General features: G+C 44.1%; 1 long non-coding RNA gene across 1 annotated transcript in view; it reads left to right on the top strand.

The window, feature by feature from the left end:
- Positions 1 to 16,952: 16,952 nt before the first annotated feature.
- LOC123747073 (uncharacterized) overlaps positions 16,953 to 18,651 on the top strand; it is a 3,947-nt gene continuing 2,248 nt past the window's right edge. The window contains exon 1 of the long non-coding RNA XR_006771622.2: positions 16,953 to 17,391. This is a non-coding gene — a long non-coding RNA (uncharacterized lncRNA). The remainder of the gene's footprint in view (positions 17,392 to 18,651) is intronic.

The following is an 18,651-nucleotide window of genomic DNA, read 5'->3' as shown; positions in this document are numbered from 1 at the left end:
ATAGACTGTACCACTGATGATACACTGTACCACTGGTGATAGCCTGTACCACTGATGATAGACTGTACCACTGGTGATACACTGTACCACTGATGATAGCCTGTACCACTGGTGATACACTGTACCACTGATGATAGCCTGTACCACTGATGATACACTGTACCACTGATGATAGCCTGTTCCACTGATGATAGGCTGTACCACTGGTGATAGACTGTCTGAAGGGTTATTTTGCGTCTCGGGTTGGTAAATTACAAGGCTATAACCCCCGGGGTACAGAAAAGGAAGAGGCTATGAACATACAGCGTAGCAGACGTTTTGTTTGGAGTGAGTTTGGGCAGAGAGAAATCTGGAAATAGTAGAGTGGTTGGTGAATAAAGAAACAAATTAGTAGCAATAGGATTTTCTTATTAGATTAGTAGTTAATAATAATTATAGTATTAAATGATTTAAGAAATTAATATAATAATTATTGATGCGATCATTTAATTCAACTAAAAGCAATTAGACATCCCCAAACATTATGAATTTAGAAATGAAAATAATTGTGATGTGAGTGTCCAGCCTGACCACGGCGTTTATTGTTTCACAACACCAATGATTAGTTCGCTTCATAATAGTAATCCATCAGTAATTCGAGGCTGATTAGCCATGATTACGTAGATCAAATACTAACGAACATCTAAATAATTCAGATTGAGTTCACGGTTAAATCAATCATTAACCTCTATCAGCAGAGCGGTGTTATCCCGGTTATTGTTGTATAAACATCTGTGGTGTTATTGTTAGCACTAATACTGTGGTGTTGATACCCCTCACACACGAGGCTGCCCGCGGATACAACACCCACGGATGAATTTCAAATTCACGCGAAATATATATAAAATATTACAAAATTAAGTACGTTTGTTAAGTAATATACAAGTAATTGAACTGGTACTCAGAAAAGCACAACATACTCCCAAACGTCAATTACCACCACTACAAAAGAATAAAACATTAGACGATATAAATCTTAGGTTTCAATAACGTGAAAATAGCCTAAGTCTGAAATACGTCAGACTTGCACAACCTGTCCTCAGGCTAGGTGCGTCATAGTGGCACTTGTTCTCCCAAGACGATTGATTGATTGATGAAGATTAAGCCACCCAAAAGGTGGCACGGGCATGAATAGCCCGTAAGTGGTGGCCCCTTTTGAGCCATTACCAGTATCAATAGATGATACTGGAGATCTGTGGAGGTGCGGCTGCACCCTGCGTGACGGGAGATGTCTCCCTCTCCCAAGACATATTCATTCATTTGAACGTATTATGTATTAAAATAGGTTAACTCATACGTAAAGTAATGTTATATATTAAAATTCTATGTATAGTTAGGCATATGTTAAGTGGTTAGGTTCTGTTGGCTATTATTTGAAGTACGTGGATGACGTAGTTCAACCCCCACAGGTCAGGCTCGGTGGTGTCGACCCCACCATGCATTCATTAATTTTAACGTATTGAGTATTGTTTGTATAATAGGTTTGTTCTCATTTATATATTAATATTATATAATAAAGTATTATGTATAGTTCAGTGTTTAGGTTCTGTTGGCGCCATCCGTCCTTTGATCAAGTTCATTCCATCCAGCGGTCGACCCCACAGACGCATTCATAAATTTTAACATGCTGTTCATTCAAAACGGGAATTTTCTCAAATATAAATTAATATTATAATATATTAGCATATTGTGCATATATAGGCATAGGTTAGGTTAGGTGTTTACGTTCTGTTGGCGATTATTTGTATTTGTAGTACGTGGGTGAAGCATTTACAGCGTTTTGGTTCGAACAAAATTCGTCACTTAAGCACTTGTTCCGTAAGTGTTAGAACGAAATAAGTTGTGAGTCATGTATAAACCGTTTTTCATTTATAAACAGTTGGTGTTTGGCGTTTTTGGAGTCGGCCCCCGATTTACCGAAATAGAGAGGGGCGGGTAGGTGGAGAGACCCGGGCACCGCCGATTGCCCATTTAGTAATATATAATATACTGTAGTAAATGCGTGTTTATTGTATGTACTGCAGCTTACGAAGTGACTCTTGCAGATGGCAGCGGCTGAGGGCGAGCGGGTTGCCTGCTTCTCCCGTCCTCCAATTTCCCGCCAAAATGAAACTGACCCGGAGAATTGGCGCCAAATTTCCCAAGTGGGCCTCTCAAAATTGAAGGTGAGGAAGGAGAGGGGTGTTCATGCCTCCCTTTGGTTAGTGGTGAGGAAGGGAAATGGGTGTTAGGCGCAGTGAGGGAGAATATGGAGGTTGACGAGTGAAGAGGGGGGTGGTGACATCATTTTCATGGCCCCCCCCCCCCCGGAATATGGTATTGAAAGGAGAAAGGGAGCTTCCCCCCCCCCACCTTTTTTCTGTTTAATTTCCCCATTTTTAATTCCCCTCCCTTTTCTTGTTCACCTTTCTTCTCTACCCCTTACCGACTGTCATCAGTAGGGTGAGCATTATGCTGGGCTGACACTATGCCCCCTGAATGGGGCATAGGTTCGATCCCTGAATGGGGCATTACGTTTACTGTTGTACCAACCCATCCTCCTGAGTAGATAGTACTTTATGTAACTATGTGCACCATAGTACAAATATTGACGTACTAAGCAATTAGTAGAATTTGGAACTATTTACTTTATAAGTTCGAAAATGTAAAGCTAAAATCCGAAATTAAATATTGATAGGCCTAGTATAGCACATGTATATACTATAATAGGCCTCAGATAACGAGTATTAGGCCTAAGAAGGTTAGTTTAAGTTGTCTTTGCAACATAATTTCAAAATCTCCGGTTTGTCCAAATTCAGTTGTAACGAATTCTACTTCCTAATTGTCCATGACGTCTTATGTGTACTATGGCCCTCAGCGTTACTACTAACTAAACACTAACTACTAAACACGGTACTAACGAAACAGGAGGACGGACTGGGTGTACACTTGCAGAGTGACTAGTCAAGCTTTACATATACTTAGTGTGATCCCTGCCTGCTCAAGGCTCAGTGACATTACAGCACACTATGTACCCAAGTGTACCGGGGTAGTTCTGCACTACAGAACTACAGGTAGTTTTCTACCTACCAACCGGGGTAGGTTGGATACATGTAGTTCTGACCACCTGCCAGTTCTAGTTAATAATGCTTTCGTTGATAAAGTGGAAGCAAAAGAAAAGATCTGTGTGGGCGTTAGGGCTCAAGAATAGTTACGTTCCCCTATAAACAATTAATCGACTCTTGTGTGTGTTTTTTTATATGGTAAATAATAACGGTAAAGTCAAGAGCTGATTAAATATTGGCGAATTTATTACGCATGTTATTGAACAATTTACATAATTACACATCGAGATGGGCGGCGCTCTCAGATCTCACGTTTTCTATCTGTGGCTCCACTAAGTGTATAGCGGCGGCGGGAGGGGACACTTGTCAGGAGGGTAGTAGTAGTCTGAGGCTGCTCTGTCCTTTTGCGATGTACATTATTATCTCTTAGCAACTTCAGTACACGATGTAGTTGCTATACAACACCGGAATTATATTGCATGCAATACAATAGTAGCTGCAGGAAGATTAGTACTAGTAGTTATAGAACAGGAAGACTATTGCTAGTAGGTACAGAACAGCATAAGACTAGTACAAGTAGTTTTACACAGCAGAACACTAGTAATTATAGTACTCTCCCCAGACTCCCTTTCTTACCCCCATCCATTACCTTCCCTGCCTCCCAGTCCCAGATGTCCCACAGCCCCCATCCCAAACCCTCCCAGTCAAGCCCCCATCCCAGACTCTCCCAGCCCCTCACATATCAGATCCTCCCTTCCCACTTGGACAGACTGGACAGCAGAGAGTCAACTTCAAAATAATGTACTCAAACATTGATGGACTTACAAACAAAGCAAGTGAACTTGGGGAAAGAACACAAGAGGACAACCTAGATGTAATAGCACTCACTGAAACAAAGTTGACAATTATCATAATAAATGAAGTGTTTCCCCAGGACTACACTATAATAAGGAAAAAGAGGAAAGGAAGGGGAGGAATAGCTCTGCTGATAAGAAAGGACTAAAGTTTCAAGAAGATGGTTATCCTGGGCTGTGAGGAGGTTCAGAGACGACATAACAGACACCATGGTGATGGGAGCACCAAGCACAGGAGTAGCAGTAATATACATAACTCTCCACTAAATGACAGAGGACCCAGGCAAGAGTATGACAGAAACATGACAATTACTGCTATAATTGACAGGGCAGCCTCTGTCACCTGATCCCGTTTGCTTATCATGGGAGACTTCAGTCATGGAAAGCTGGACTGGGAGAACAAAGCACTACATGGGAGTGTAGAAACATGGAGAGCTAAACTATTGAAAGTAGCAACAGGAAGCTTTTTAAGCCAGCATTTCAGGGAACCCACTGTAATGATAGGCAATGACGAACCAGCTAGACTTGACCTGGTTTTCACTTTGAATGATTTAGTCATAAGGAAAATCAATTTTGAAGCCCCCGTGGAAATGAGCGATCACAGTTTACCGATGTTTGTTTCTGGTAGAAATAGGATTAACATACTCAAGGAAGGGACAAGAAAACAAAAGGCTGGCATTCCGAAAGGGAAATTATGAGGAGATAAGAAAATTCCTAACATATATATACCATGGGAAACAGCTCAGAGGAAAGACGGCCCAGACATGATGGACTACATCACGCAGAAGTGTAAGGAGCCAGCATAACAAGTTTGCACCAGTCCAAAAGGAAAAAAACGAAATGCAAATGAGAAACCCATGGTTTAATCAGGGATGAAAGCTAGCAAAGCAACTAAGTACAAACGTGTGGAGAAACTTCAGAAATAACAGGACACCAGATAGCAGAGAAAGGTGCCAGAGGGCCACAAATGAGAACCGAAGAGTGAGAAGAGAGGCAAAAAATCCCAACCCAAAATGCTGCTCAGCCACATTAGAAGGAAAACAACTGTGATGGAACAGGTAATGGAACTGATAATAGGGGCAGTTACCACCACAACTACTAGTCCCACCAGCACCACCCTGCCACCACAACCGCTAGACCCACCACAACCATCCGGTACCACGCCACTGCCACCACCCTCCCCACTACCAACTAGAAGCAAACAACCACCTCTCCACCCGCTAACCACCCACCAACCACTCACACCACCATCCTCGCTACCACCACCCTCGCTACCACCACCCTCGCTACCACCACCCTCGCTACCACCACACATGACACTGCAAGATAATTTTCAAGCACCATCTCCTCTTGAACAACATTGCCTTTGCACCCCGAACATCAATATTTTGGAACGTTCTATAATCCACAATGTCTCTCCTCGAATTTCCACATCACTCCAAAAAAATGTTTCCTCTCCCACCTTCGTTTTCTTTACCGTTGTTTAAATGCATCTTTCTTCCTTATTGATGCGTTTGGTGTTTTATTGACCACTATTGATTGCACTTTTGTTGACCTCTGAGGGTGTTGTAACTCTTAAATAGTTGTCTGCTTTTGTTTGCCTTTAACGACATCTTAAGTGTAGCTTCAGATCTTAAGAGGGGGTGACTAGTCTTCTCTTTAGGTTGGCACTAAGCATGGCACTACTTGACGATTTGCTCACATTACCCAACTCTTCAGTGACGAAGTTGGTATCAGTTTGTTCTTCAGGCAGCTGGCAGTTGTACGTCAAACACTGGCTTACTAACAGTGACCATAGTCAGGATAGATACTATGTTTTTGTAGAGGATAGGTTGGTAGTATGTGTTACTGGTGGTGGCTCTGCTGGCGTTACTACCCACGGCTCTTCTTGAGGGTGTTACTATATGTGGCTCTGTTGATGGTGTTACCACAGGTGGCTTACGGGTGGTGTAAATACAGGTGGCTAAACTGGAGAGGTTACTACAGGTGGCTCTACTGGTGGTGTTGCTACAGCTGGTTGAGAGACAACTTGCACTACTAATGACATCGTTAGTGGTGGTGGTGCTGGGTAATGTTTCCTCTAGTTAGTGTGAGAATGTCCTGGAAATATTACCACTGGGAGCCGCTACTGTTGTGGCTACTGGTTGTTGCAGTCGGGTTGTGGGGGGGGGGTGTCTCTTTAGATATGAATGGAAGATGCTTTAGAGTGACTGTGAAATGAGCTAGTGTTGCGGGCCTTGTTATGGTGTTAGGTGTGTTGGGTGTGGAGGGGAGATGGTTGAGCCAGAGAGGGAGAGAGAGAGGGAGGGTCCGTACATGGTGGCACTATGGCACTCCCTCTGGTGGTGACGCTGCCTCGGTGGTGATTGTTATAGAGTATTATGGTGACTGGGTGGCTCCCTGAGGGGAGGACCTGGTGACGCTCTGGGGGCCTTCGCAGCTCTTGAACAGTTGTACGGGTTCTTGTAGTCGGCGATGGTACCTTGGATGGAAAGGATTTTAGTTCATGGTGGGCCGTTCGCGAAGGTTTTGGTGGGTGTAATTGGGTAGTTGGCGACGTGCGTCAACTACGGCACCGCTGGGCCGGGCCAGTCCCCTGGGACGTCCTTATCGGCCAGTAACGTGCGCTCTGATTGGTCCATCCGCTCTCCCGAGGACCACTCATATTGATCTTCTGGGAGCCGACATGTTCACCTGGGACCCCTTCATGGCTGCCTAACACAAATTGAAACTAAATATAACTACCGAATCTTGAAGACCTCCAGGCACATCCATCTTGAAGGAGTCGGCGACCAGTACCATGATCAGCAAGTTTGGCCGCTCCCAAAAGGGAAGTCATTAATAGAGGAAGCAGGAGTGGTCAGTTGCAGCCTGCCCCGTAGAACTGTAAGCTCCAGGGAGTCGCAGTGCTGGCCCTCGAGAGACCTTCAGCGGGGGTTTGAGTTTAATCCCATTTCTCCTCTCCATGGGCGTCGCGCCGAGCTGCCTCCTCCACCTCAACACCTCCACACTCCCCGACCTCACACGTGGCCAAGAGAAAATCCCCAGCTGTAGGAAACAAGAGCCAATAATGGAATTAATACAGCATATCAGCAAGCGTGGAGCCTCGGGTGGGTTAAAGGTGAGGTGTTATTTACTCTGAATCACAACCTTCCCACGAGACGCCAAATTCAACAGCTGCCTCGCCGCCCCCCCTCTCACCGCCCCCCTCGCCGCCCCCCTCCACGTTGTTCCGGCACTTGCAACCCACATTTCTTGACGGCGAATGCAAAATTCCTTAAAGTCGAAGTTTTACGCAACCTGTGGTCAACTCTGGCAAGATTTTCATTTTTTTTTGCATTTTGTGGATTCTATTTTATGAATGGATGATATTGTACACTTTGTAAATTGTGTTTAGAATTGTTTGTTTTGCGGAAGTTGCTTTTTTTCTACAGGAAGTTTTGAAAGATTTTGTTACATAAAGGTGCAGAGTCTTGGGAAAGATTTGACGGTAAACACTAGGCGTATGTACACCTTATTCTGCAGACTTTGTGTAGGAGAGTGTTGCTCTCTCTCTCTCTCTCTCTCTCTCTCTCTCTCTCTCTCTCTCTCTCTCTCTCTCTCTCTCTCTCTCTCTCTCTCTCTCTCTCTCTCTCTCTCTCTCTGTCACACACACACGCACACACACACACACACGCACACACACACACACACACACACACACACACACACACACACACACACACACACACACACACACACACACACACACACACCTCGAGAAAGAGAGGCCAAACATCTCAACAACCAGCATCTGTCGCTTTAATTATTCAACGACCTCGTTCCGTTTGTCCATCACACGGGGCGTTGTGGGCGTCGTGTGTACTCGCCTACTTCTACTCTCCTACTTTTAAACTTGTGGCTCGAGTTTAGTTCATCTAGTTTGTCCACTTTATTCCCACTTTTTGCTTCCACTTTTTTTCATATATTTACGGTTCTTTCGTGTCTAACTTCCATCAACTTGGTTCAGTGGTGTTCACTGTAAAATATAATTGTTTCAACTCTTCCAATTCTTTTTAAGTGTTTTGTGTTTATCATGCCCCCCCCCCTCCCTATTTTATTTTCTGGTGTAGTTAGGGGACAGCTTTTGCAGTCTTTGTATCTCTCGTATGTAATTCTGGGACGACCTTCATTGCTGACATCTGTATATTTTCGGTTCCTTATTTTATTTTTTGGGGGGTTTGGAGCTCCACGTAGAAGCTGCATACTCTTAAGAATGGTCTCACGTACGTGGTGTGCAGTGTTCTCAGTGACTTGTTATCGAGTTGTTGTGTGTGTGGGTATGAATGTTTAAGCTTGAGTCAATATAGTGGCACGCGACATTAGATCAGCAATAAAGATACTAAACGCCTCTCTTCGACACGCGTCTCTTGACTAAATATTAATTAATGGTTAATGCCAAGTCTGCAGTAAAAATGATTAAAGCCGTAAATACTTAAAGTCTATCACTGTATGAAAGGGCCAAATATGTGCTGAAATATATAGCAAATTTTAATAAATAAAATTAGAACTTTCAATTTTGTATCTCAAATTAGATATCTATATTTAGAATATGGCAAATAATAACTTAGCAGTCAATATAAAAGTAAATGTGTGTGTCCGAGGTTGTAGGCCCGACCCCTGGGGGCTTGACTTACCCACCCTTCACATCAGCCATGTGAAGGGTGGGCATGTGGGGGTGTGGGAGTGACATATAGGCCAGTCTGAGTCGCCTCCAGTATCCCAATTTAAGATATATCGGAATCTAACCTCCCCTCCCCGTACGATAGACTTATTTTAATTCTTAATTATATATTTTTTGTTTAGAGAGAGAAATGGGGAGGGGAGAGAGAGGGGGAGAAGGTTGAAGAGAGAGAGAGAATGAGAGAAGGGAGGAAGGTGGAGACGGGAAGAGGAGAGGGTGGGAGAGAGTGGGATTAAGAGAAAGAGATATGAGAGAGCGGGGGGGGGGGAGACTAGGAGAAAAGGGAAAAGAGAGAGAGAGAGAGGAGAGGGGAAGGGGTGAGAGAGAGACCCGGTTTAGTTACTAACAGATTGGACTTAAATAAGTTGACAGGTAACGCGAGTAGACCCTGGCTTGCATTGACCAGTAGGCCTATTGCAACGTTCTTATGCTTATATCTTATTCTTATTATGTTCTCGGTTTCTTTCTATATATCTGGACATCTCTGGTAGATTGGGCCTTGTCTATCGTCAGGAGAAAGCTATAAGCCATTACGATTAATTAGCACTTGGAAAAGATATGAGGATAAAGATTTAGGAGAGGACTGAGGGAAGGAATGGTGTCCAACCATTTGGACGGTCGGGGATTGATCTCAGACCTGCAAGAAGCCAGACCAGTCGCTCTACCGTCCCGTGCAAGTGGTTGGGCTCCTTGTTCTTGATGTGTCTACTTGTGTGTGTAGGCTTCAGATACCATACATCAGGTTGTAGAGAGGGACGTGGTAATTATGGCAGCCAAGACCATGATGGTGATTGATGGTGATTGATGAGGGAGGAATAACCAAAGTTACCATGGTGTAACCAACACTATAACACCAGCCTCACCGGGAGAGGTGATGCTGATAGTGATGATGGTGGTAGGATGTATATATATATATATATATATATATATATATATATATATATATATATATATATATATATATATATATATATATATATATATATATATATATATATATATAATATACTGTTACTTTATGTAACAACATAGTTATATAATGTAACAAAAAAGTTGTAATAATATTTTTTTTCCAAAGTGGAATATGTTTCTCTTTTTTTTTGTCAAAATAATTTAATTTGTTTTTTGAAGACTATGAAAGCCATCAGTGGACCTCGGATAGCTGCCGCGTTGTCTTCAAAATATTCAACAACCGCCACTTTGGGGGGCGGGGGGGGGGGAGTTTTTTGGTTCACGTTGAGGTGAAAGTTGTAAATCTTTTCTGATATGTGGTTGTGGGATTTAACGATATGTTGAGCGCATGTGGGCGTGTGACCACGGCGGTGTGTGTGGGCGTACAAGAGTGTGGGCGTGTGTGGTCACTACTGGAGTATGTGAGATGAACTATTACGTTCGGAAACATAATTTAGGGAAAACACACACACACACACACACACACACACACACACACACACACACGTGGGGGGTGGGGGGGGGGAGGGAGGAAGGGGAAGGAACCCCTGTCATAAGGAAGAATCGATGTCTCACCAACTGGTCAAGACGCAGCCGGGAGAGAGAGGGGGGGGCGCCGCCGTTGTAGCGGGGTTTGGCCCCCTAAGGAAGGTGTCAGTAACGGGGTGTGGTGTGAGGACAGACCAGCCTGGTGATTGGTCGCCAGTCTCTGAGGGGAAGCGTGTTGCCGTCCGCCACAACCCTCTCTTAAAACACTTCCCAAACTCCTCACCTGGGAGGCTTCCTGGGGGTGTAAACACCCCTGTGAGGGATTGATGAGGGGTGGGAGGGGGTGTGGCGGGTGGGGGGAGGTGTGGGGGTTGTGGGGGAGGGGTGGCGGGAGGTTGTTTACTTGCGAGATTCTTGAAGTCATCCTGCACTTTGGCCTAATGTCTCGGAGGGGCTCTATTGATCCACAGGGAACGGCACGGCCGCCAAGGGAGCGCTCGCCCCCTCGAGGGTGCCACGCTCCCCCTCCGCGGCCCTTATACCTCTCCCCTCCCTCCTCAACCTCCAGCTTCTTCCCCCCCCCCCACACACACTCACCCCCGCCGTAAGCACCCCCTCCCCTCCCCTCCATCCTCCGCCGCCACCACCCGTTAGGTTCCTCAGTCACCAATCTTACCGGGCCGTAAACACTGTACAATCACCACCACCACAATCTCTACGAACACAATCACAATCACCACAACCACCACCACAATCATCACCACCACCACAATCATCATCACCACCACAATCATCACCACCACCACCACCACCACAATCACCACCACAATCACCACCACCACCACAATCACCACCACCACCACAATCACCACCACCACCACAATCACCACCACCACCACAATCACCACCACCCACAATCACCACCACCCACAATCACCACCATCACAATCATCACCACCACCACAATCATCACCACCACCACAATCATCATCACTAACATCACTACCACCACAATCACCACTACCACCACAATTACCACTATTACCACAGTCGCCAGTACCACCAACACATGCATCACCATCATTAATAAATTGATAGAAATTAGTTCAAGAGGATACAGGTGGAATATGAAAAAAGCCGAAGGAATGAGAGGAAATACTGGGAGCCTTGAGGGGCGGTCAGCCAGTGGAATGCTCTGAAGGAAGAAGCTGTGGAAGCCACCTCCAGCCTTAACTTTTAAGGCCAGCTTGGACCAATAATTGGTAATGCAACAGGTACAACAGGCATAATTAGGCGGGGGTGACCAACACAGACCTCACACCCTGTAGACACTGATTGCTAAGTGCTGATAGGTCAGTACCATCACCCCCTTCCCCCTGCCTCTCACAGTTGTTCCCCCACCCGACCGCCACCACCACTGGCCCACCACCACCACCACTGGTCCACCACTGGCCCACCACCACCGCCACTGGCCCACCACCACCGCCACTGGTCCACCACTGGCTCACCACCACCGCCACTGGTCCACCACCACCACCACTGGTCCACTACCACCCCCACCACAGGTCCACCACCACCACTGGCCCACCACCACCACCACCCCCACCACTGGCCCACCACTGGTCCACCACTGGCCCACCACCACCACCACCACTGGTCCATGTCCACCACCACCACCACTGGGCGCCCCGCAGTACTACCAAATTGCCCTCCCCCCCCCCCCTCCCCCTCCCCCAACATCCACCACCACAACCCCCCCCCCAACCACCGATGATTGAGGTGGGTGATGAATATTGTGGTGTTCGTCATATATCTCCACGTTTGTGTTAATGATTCTGCGTCGCTGACCTTTAAATATAAAAATCGTCAGGAATGATGAGACATGAAATATATACAGAAGTAGATCAGTCCAGCAACCAGGAGGCCTGGTCGACGACCGGGCCGCGGGGACACTAAGCCCCGGAAGCACCTCAAGGTAGCCTCAAGGTAGGGGGCGTGTCGAGCCTGGAATTGTGTTATATATAAGTTCTAACATATTATATGAAACAGTAATTTCCTCGGGTCAGAATCATTCACTAAAAACGTGTATATATTTGTACGATCTGAACTAATGGGCACAGATTGAGTTGCTGTAGCCGGTCGGCCGAGCGGACAGCACGCTGGACTTGTGATCCTGTGGTCCTGGGTTCGATCCCAGGCGCCGGCGAGAAACAATGGGCAGAGTTTCTTTCACCCTATGCCCCTGTTACCTAGCAGTAAAATAGGTACCTGGGTGTTAGTCAGCTGTCACGGGCTGCTTCCTGGGGGTGGAGGCCTGGTCGAGGACCGGACCGCTGGGACACTAAAAACCCCCGAAATCATCTCAAGATAACCTCAAGATATACCTAAACTGAAGATAACCTGTATTGGAAATAACAGCATCACACTATTCGCTTGCCTTGCATACGGAGCTGTAGTCTGGCTTGGTTATGAGAGAGAGGGTAACACTGCTTCACTCAGTAGTCACAAAGATCATTTGTGCTCATCTTGAACATCACTAATCAATAAAGGCTTCACGTCATGGCCTTCATAAGGTCGCTCGTGTTTACAAAACTTGTTCTTATTCTTTTCGAGAGTATTTGGAAGTAAATAGTGGAAAGGATTTCGATATTGTATATCTCGCCTTAACCAAAGTCTTGGGGTCTGGACCATATGGGACACCAATTAGAGGTGCATTAGATTGTTGGGAAGGTGTTGTCTAGGGTTGGGAGGGAATTATCAGGAGAAAGTGCCAAGCTATATAAGACTATATACACTTGGAAGGGGTCAGGATAAGGATTTGGGATGGGACGGGGGAACGAAATGGTGCCTAACCACTTGGACTTTCCTGGATTGAACGCTGACCTGCATGAAGCGAGATCGTCGCTCTACCGTCCAGTCAAAGTGGTTGGGCTGTCTAGGGCTGGAGTGGAGCATATAGTTCTATCAAAAATGAGCAAACAATTAGCATAAACAATCTGAGTTGGGAATCGCTTCATTCGTAGTCGCTCGGAGCTCCGTCGTGAGCCGTCTTCTGTTTTTCATGTACTATTTATAAACAATATAGAAACGGTTAGAACAACAACATTAGCAAATTTATCAATGACACAAAAATAGAACGGAACGTAAACTCAGAAGACCTAAAACCGCACTAAACTTTTATAGCTTTTAAAATAGACGAAAGATTGGCAGAATGAGTCTAATGCTGACAAAGGTGAGGATCTAAGCCCAGCATATTATAATACCTTTGCCACACATCAGCTGGACAAGTTTGAAGTTACCAAATCTGAATGAGAAGGAAATGTGAGTTGGTTAGTAGGGATCTAAATCAAAGAAATCACTAGATAAGTATAGATTCCAGCCAGTAGGATCAGATTTGATCCATTACATCTGAATCTTTACCCTCGTTGGCACTATTTAAGATTTGGGCATAATAGAGAACAGATCAAAACGTGTTAGATGAATATTCTCGATGTTAGTCGGTCTGTATCTCCTCTTGCTTGTTGCTCGTGGTCTCCTCGCATCTCCTGGCCTTTGATCTTTACGTATAAAAGACGCTACGAATGCACGGTCTATATAAATATATAGAAGAGAATGATGACAAAGTTAATCCCGGGCATCAAGTGTCTTCTTCATGAAGAGATACTTTAAAATAATTTACATTGTCTAGAATTTGCATTCTAGACAATGTAGAGTAGTGGGGACATCCTAGAGCAGTAGGGGTATCCTAGAGCAGTAGGGGTATCCTAGAGCAGTAGGGGTATCCTAGAGCAGTAGGGGTATCCTAGAGCAGTAGGGATATCCTAGAGCAGTAGGGATATCCTAGAGCAGTAGGGATATCCTAGAGCAGTAGGGGTATCCTAGAGCAGTAGGGGTATCCTAGAGCAGTATGGACATCCTAGAGCAGTAGGGGTATCCTAGAGCAGTAGGGGTATCCTAGAGCAGTAGGGGTATCCTAGAGCAGTATGGACATCCTAGAGCAGTAGGGGTATCCTAGAGCAGTAGGGGTATCCTAGAGCAGTAGGGGTATCCTAGAGCAGTACTGATATGTTAAGAGCAGTAGGGACATCGTAGAGCAGTAGGGGTATCCTAGAGCAGTACTGATATGTTAAGAGTAGTAGGGATATCCTAGAGCAGTAAGGACATCCTAGAGCAGTAGGGGTATCCTAGAGCAGTACTGATATCTTAAGAGCAGTAGGGACATCGTAGAGCAATATGGGCATCCTAGAGCAGTTGGGATGGCTGGACACAAAAAATGAATCGAAGGGTAACAAAGGTCATTTTTATATTCAGAAAAGACCCGAGTAAGTAATTGTAAATAAGGTTGGTGCTTTATGGAAGACGCTGGCGGGTAAGAGACGTGGGATGGCTGGGGTGTTTCAAGTGTAGGTTAGACATGTATGTAAATGAGTTTTGATGGATATAAATACCAGCTGCCTGGTATGGGCAAAAGTCCTCAGGCAGTTTCCTGTATTCTCATGTTTCTCATAACTGACAATGAATGTTAAAAAGTTAATGAAACGCCATGATGTCTCATTTCCGAGGTTTTATATAACAAATTTATTTAGACAGAAGTAATACCATACACTGGAAATTTCAGCGCATCCTAAAATGAGAGTACTTGTAGTGTGTGATCATAATGGACAGTATCAATATGTCGTGATGAACAACCAGGAAGTTGACTTCCGAATTCTCCAAATTCAGTAATAAAAAAGTCAACTTTCTGGTTGTCCATATTGGTACTTTCCTCCAAATAGGTACTATAAGTACTTTCATTTCAGAATAATAGGCAGGGAATTTACACTTAAAGGAATGACAATTAATTTAACAAAATGTCAAAACCTATATACACAAAAATGCTGAGAGAGAGGGGGGGAGGGGGGTCCTCACAGGACGACAGAGAGAGGGGGGGGGGTCTCACAGGACGAGAGAGAGGGGGGGTAGATTGACGCTGTGTGGGGGCAGGAGGAGGAGTTTCTTGTGAGTTGTCAAGGTGGTTCATGGGGGGGGGGTAGTTGACAGGTGACCTCGATCAAGGTGCTTGTTGAAGGAGGTTGTAGGGTGTTTGAAGGAGGTGTTGATACTTAGTGTTATCCGATAATGTTTGGTGAGATGTAGGTCTGAGTGTGGGTAAGGAACCGTGGGTGTGAGTGTTAACAAGGAACTGTGGGTCTGAGTGTGGGCAAGAAACCGTGAATCTGAGTGCTGACAAGGAAGCGAATTCGTTATTCTATATGTTGAGAAATGTTTTTTGTCTATTTCATAAGTATAATTTGCAGGATTTGCAATCATGTTTCGTGGGTGGTAGACTGCAGGAATGTTGTATGTACTAACATGTTGTAGTGAATGTTGTGATATGTTCACTATACCTATTGTTGCTGGGAGCACCAGCTTGTAGATAGAGTCAGCCTTGTAGGAAGTTTTGTGGTGGTTATAGCAATATATGACAGATATTGGTCATATAGCAATATAAGTAGATTATAGGTGACAGCCTTCATTGGGTGTTTGTTAATTGGTGTAGCACGGAGGCTTTTCGGAGAGGGTTGTTTATGTCTATTAAATGAGCAGTTGTTTTTGTTAGGTTGTAAATAATGTTCAATTTGTGGTCTTGAGGCGCCGGTTTCACTCCATGTTACTCGATATTTGTTATTTTATTGTTTCTTGTGTTTAATATTGTGAACTGATAGTGGAATTGTGATAAGAGTTTCACGTGAGAAATTGCTTGTTGTTGTGGTTATTGTTGTGTGATATAAAAAAATCTAAATATATTCTGATAGAGTATAACTTGTCTATTACTGTAGCCGTTGTTTAATAATACTTGAAAGCGTCTGTGCAAATGTGTATGTATATTATGACAGTCAGAACAATGCTTGAGGGCAGTATGTATAAATGAATATATTACTGTAGTCTTATATGTGTTTGGACATTCGGAGTGATCATTCATACACATTACACTGTTGGTGGGTTAAGTATAAAGTTGTGTGGTTAAAGTGTCGTGTTTGGTTCTTAAGAAAACACGAGGAAAGGGAGTGCGATGCCTCCTTGTCCATGGGTCAAGTTAATCAGTGAGTTTAGGGTCAATAGCTCGTTTAATGGTACCAATTACTGGAGGTTTTTCATACGTGAATGTGTTATTTTTGTATCTGTATTAGATGCGAGGTTTCTCTTTGGTTTAGAAGATGGTGGCTTATAGTGTTCGGATCTAAAGGTTAGCAAGGAATGAAAAATAATTTACGCTCGAATCACAGTTGATGACGTTCGAACATTTTCGAACCGTGCTTCGTTGGCGATCTGTGTTGGAATCGCAACCCGTCCTCGACTCAAGTCCATTCATTACACAGCCCGTCCTGCAAACAAAGATCCAAAAGTGAATGCATACACTCGTCGAACCCGCTGTTTATGTATGAAAAACGGTTTACACACGCCTGAACTTATTTCGTTCGAACAGTTCCGGAACACTTGCTTCACTGACGAATTCTGTTCGAAGCGCAACGCTGTAAATGCTTCACCCACGTACTACGAATACAAATAATCGGCAACAGAACCTAACCACCCAACGTAACCTAACCTAACTAGTATGTAAATGTGTAAAAAATGTTAATAAAAAATAATAGTAATTTATAATTGAGAAAAATCCTGTTTTGAATGAACAGCATGTTCATTCAAAATAACCATCAAAATAATTGTAGTTCTTTATATAGTCGACGAATAAATTAAAATGTCAATGTATATATATAATCTGAAGTTAAAAAAAAAAAGTTTTGCTATGAATCCCTAGGCTAACCAATTAGGTGGAGTCGTCGAATTACAACTGATAAAACCGCTAGTTTGAAAAGTGACGTCACTGAAAACATGAAACGTGATTGGCTGAAGAGTCGAGGTGTGTGAACGGGAGCGACGGAACGTTATTTTGGCCCCAGTAGTGGCCGGGGACGGTTGTGTAGGTGTGGTGGTAGTGGTGGTCTGTAACCTGATGCTTGAGCCGTGTTTTTTTTGGTTCGCTACGGCGACCAGACCCGTACGTAAACCCACCCAGTACCTTGTACACCGTCAAACCGTAACTACTGTGGGGAACACTCCTGCTCCTTACCCCACTTTTTAATCATATTTTGTTATAATTTGTATGATAATTGTTTGTTTTATTTCGTTGACAGATGCGGAAGGCGTTGTGGGTGACGGTTAAAAGCGTTTTGATGGTAGAAGCCTCGGCCAACAACTACTGCTCTGAAGTCTGATGTTCCCGTGAAATAAAATGTGACGTAGCCGTGTCAAGGCGAGTAAAATTTGTGGAGGCTATTGTGGAGGTGTATTAAGTATTGTTTTGAGTGGAAGGAAGAGTTTGATAGGTGTGGGTGCAGAAGACTATAGCAGTGGTAGCCTGTACACTAGTGACCTCTCGTCAGCTTACTAAGACAGGAATGAAGTACATGAACGTTAATTTGCGGATGTTGGACAGTTCCGCTGCCACCGGGTACATTAATATTTAATATGAACTGAGGGTGGTGGTTATGGGTGTGGTATTTAGGCTGACTAAAGATTAAGGGCAGTATGAATGAGGTGGGGGCAATAGGATCCCATTGGGTAAATGTACGGTCGCAGAAGCGATATAAGTTATTTTGGAGTGTTAAAGTAGATAATTTGAAATGAAACGGTTGAATTGCACCATTAAATGGAGGTGTTGCGGTATGTTGGGGATAATTGTTTAAGAGTATTCGATAGTGTATACGTTGACAAGAGGTTTGAGGTCAGGTGCAGGCTGTTGTAGTTAGTTATATAAGGAGTATTGTACCGTAGATAAGCATCAAGTAGGGCAATGAAGTTAATTATTCAGGATCTTTGTACCATCATAAGGAAAATGGTATTAATGTTTTATTGTGAAGGTTGACATGTCAAATGGGTATTTTAGGTTTCGTTGGAAAGGTGTAAAGTGTGGAAACGCCAATGGGATAGAAGATGGATATGTAAATGTGTTTTTGAAGGTAAGGAATACAAGGTTAATTTACTAAGTTGTCAAGGATATGATACCACGTGTAAGGTGAACTCATGGTCACGTCTGAGGGAGACGAACGTTTTGTGCATTTAAAAATTGAAAAGTTGCAAAAATTAGCATTGTAAAGGTGTGAGGGGGGTGTTTAGTTAATGTTAGTGTTTGCGCCTGTATAACGAGTCACTGCAGTTGTGTAAATAGGTCGGGGAAGGGTGTTATTTGAAAATCAGGGTTATAGAATGAGTTGATGTAGTATTGATCGAGCAGTGGTTGGGTGACGAGCATCTTGGGTGACGAGCATCTTGGGTGACGAGCATCTTGGGTGACGAGAGTTCATCGTACGTAGTACAAATAAATTAGGAACGGAGACGCTAAATGTAAACGTAATTTCATTTGTGAGAAAGTAAATACATTGACAAACCACAGATCCATGACACGAACAATTGTCAATTAGGTAGGCAAATAGACCTTAACGTTATTCCACCCTCGGTATTGGTAGAGGGAACGTAGGTAACGAACTCCGTTAAATAAGTGTGGTTGTTACGT

Source organism: Procambarus clarkii, chromosome 17 (assembly GCF_040958095.1).
Source record: "Procambarus clarkii isolate CNS0578487 chromosome 17, FALCON_Pclarkii_2.0, whole genome shotgun sequence".
Classification (NCBI taxonomy): domain Eukaryota; kingdom Metazoa; phylum Arthropoda; class Malacostraca; order Decapoda; family Cambaridae; genus Procambarus; species Procambarus clarkii.
This window is presented reverse-complemented; position numbering and strand designations above follow the sequence as displayed.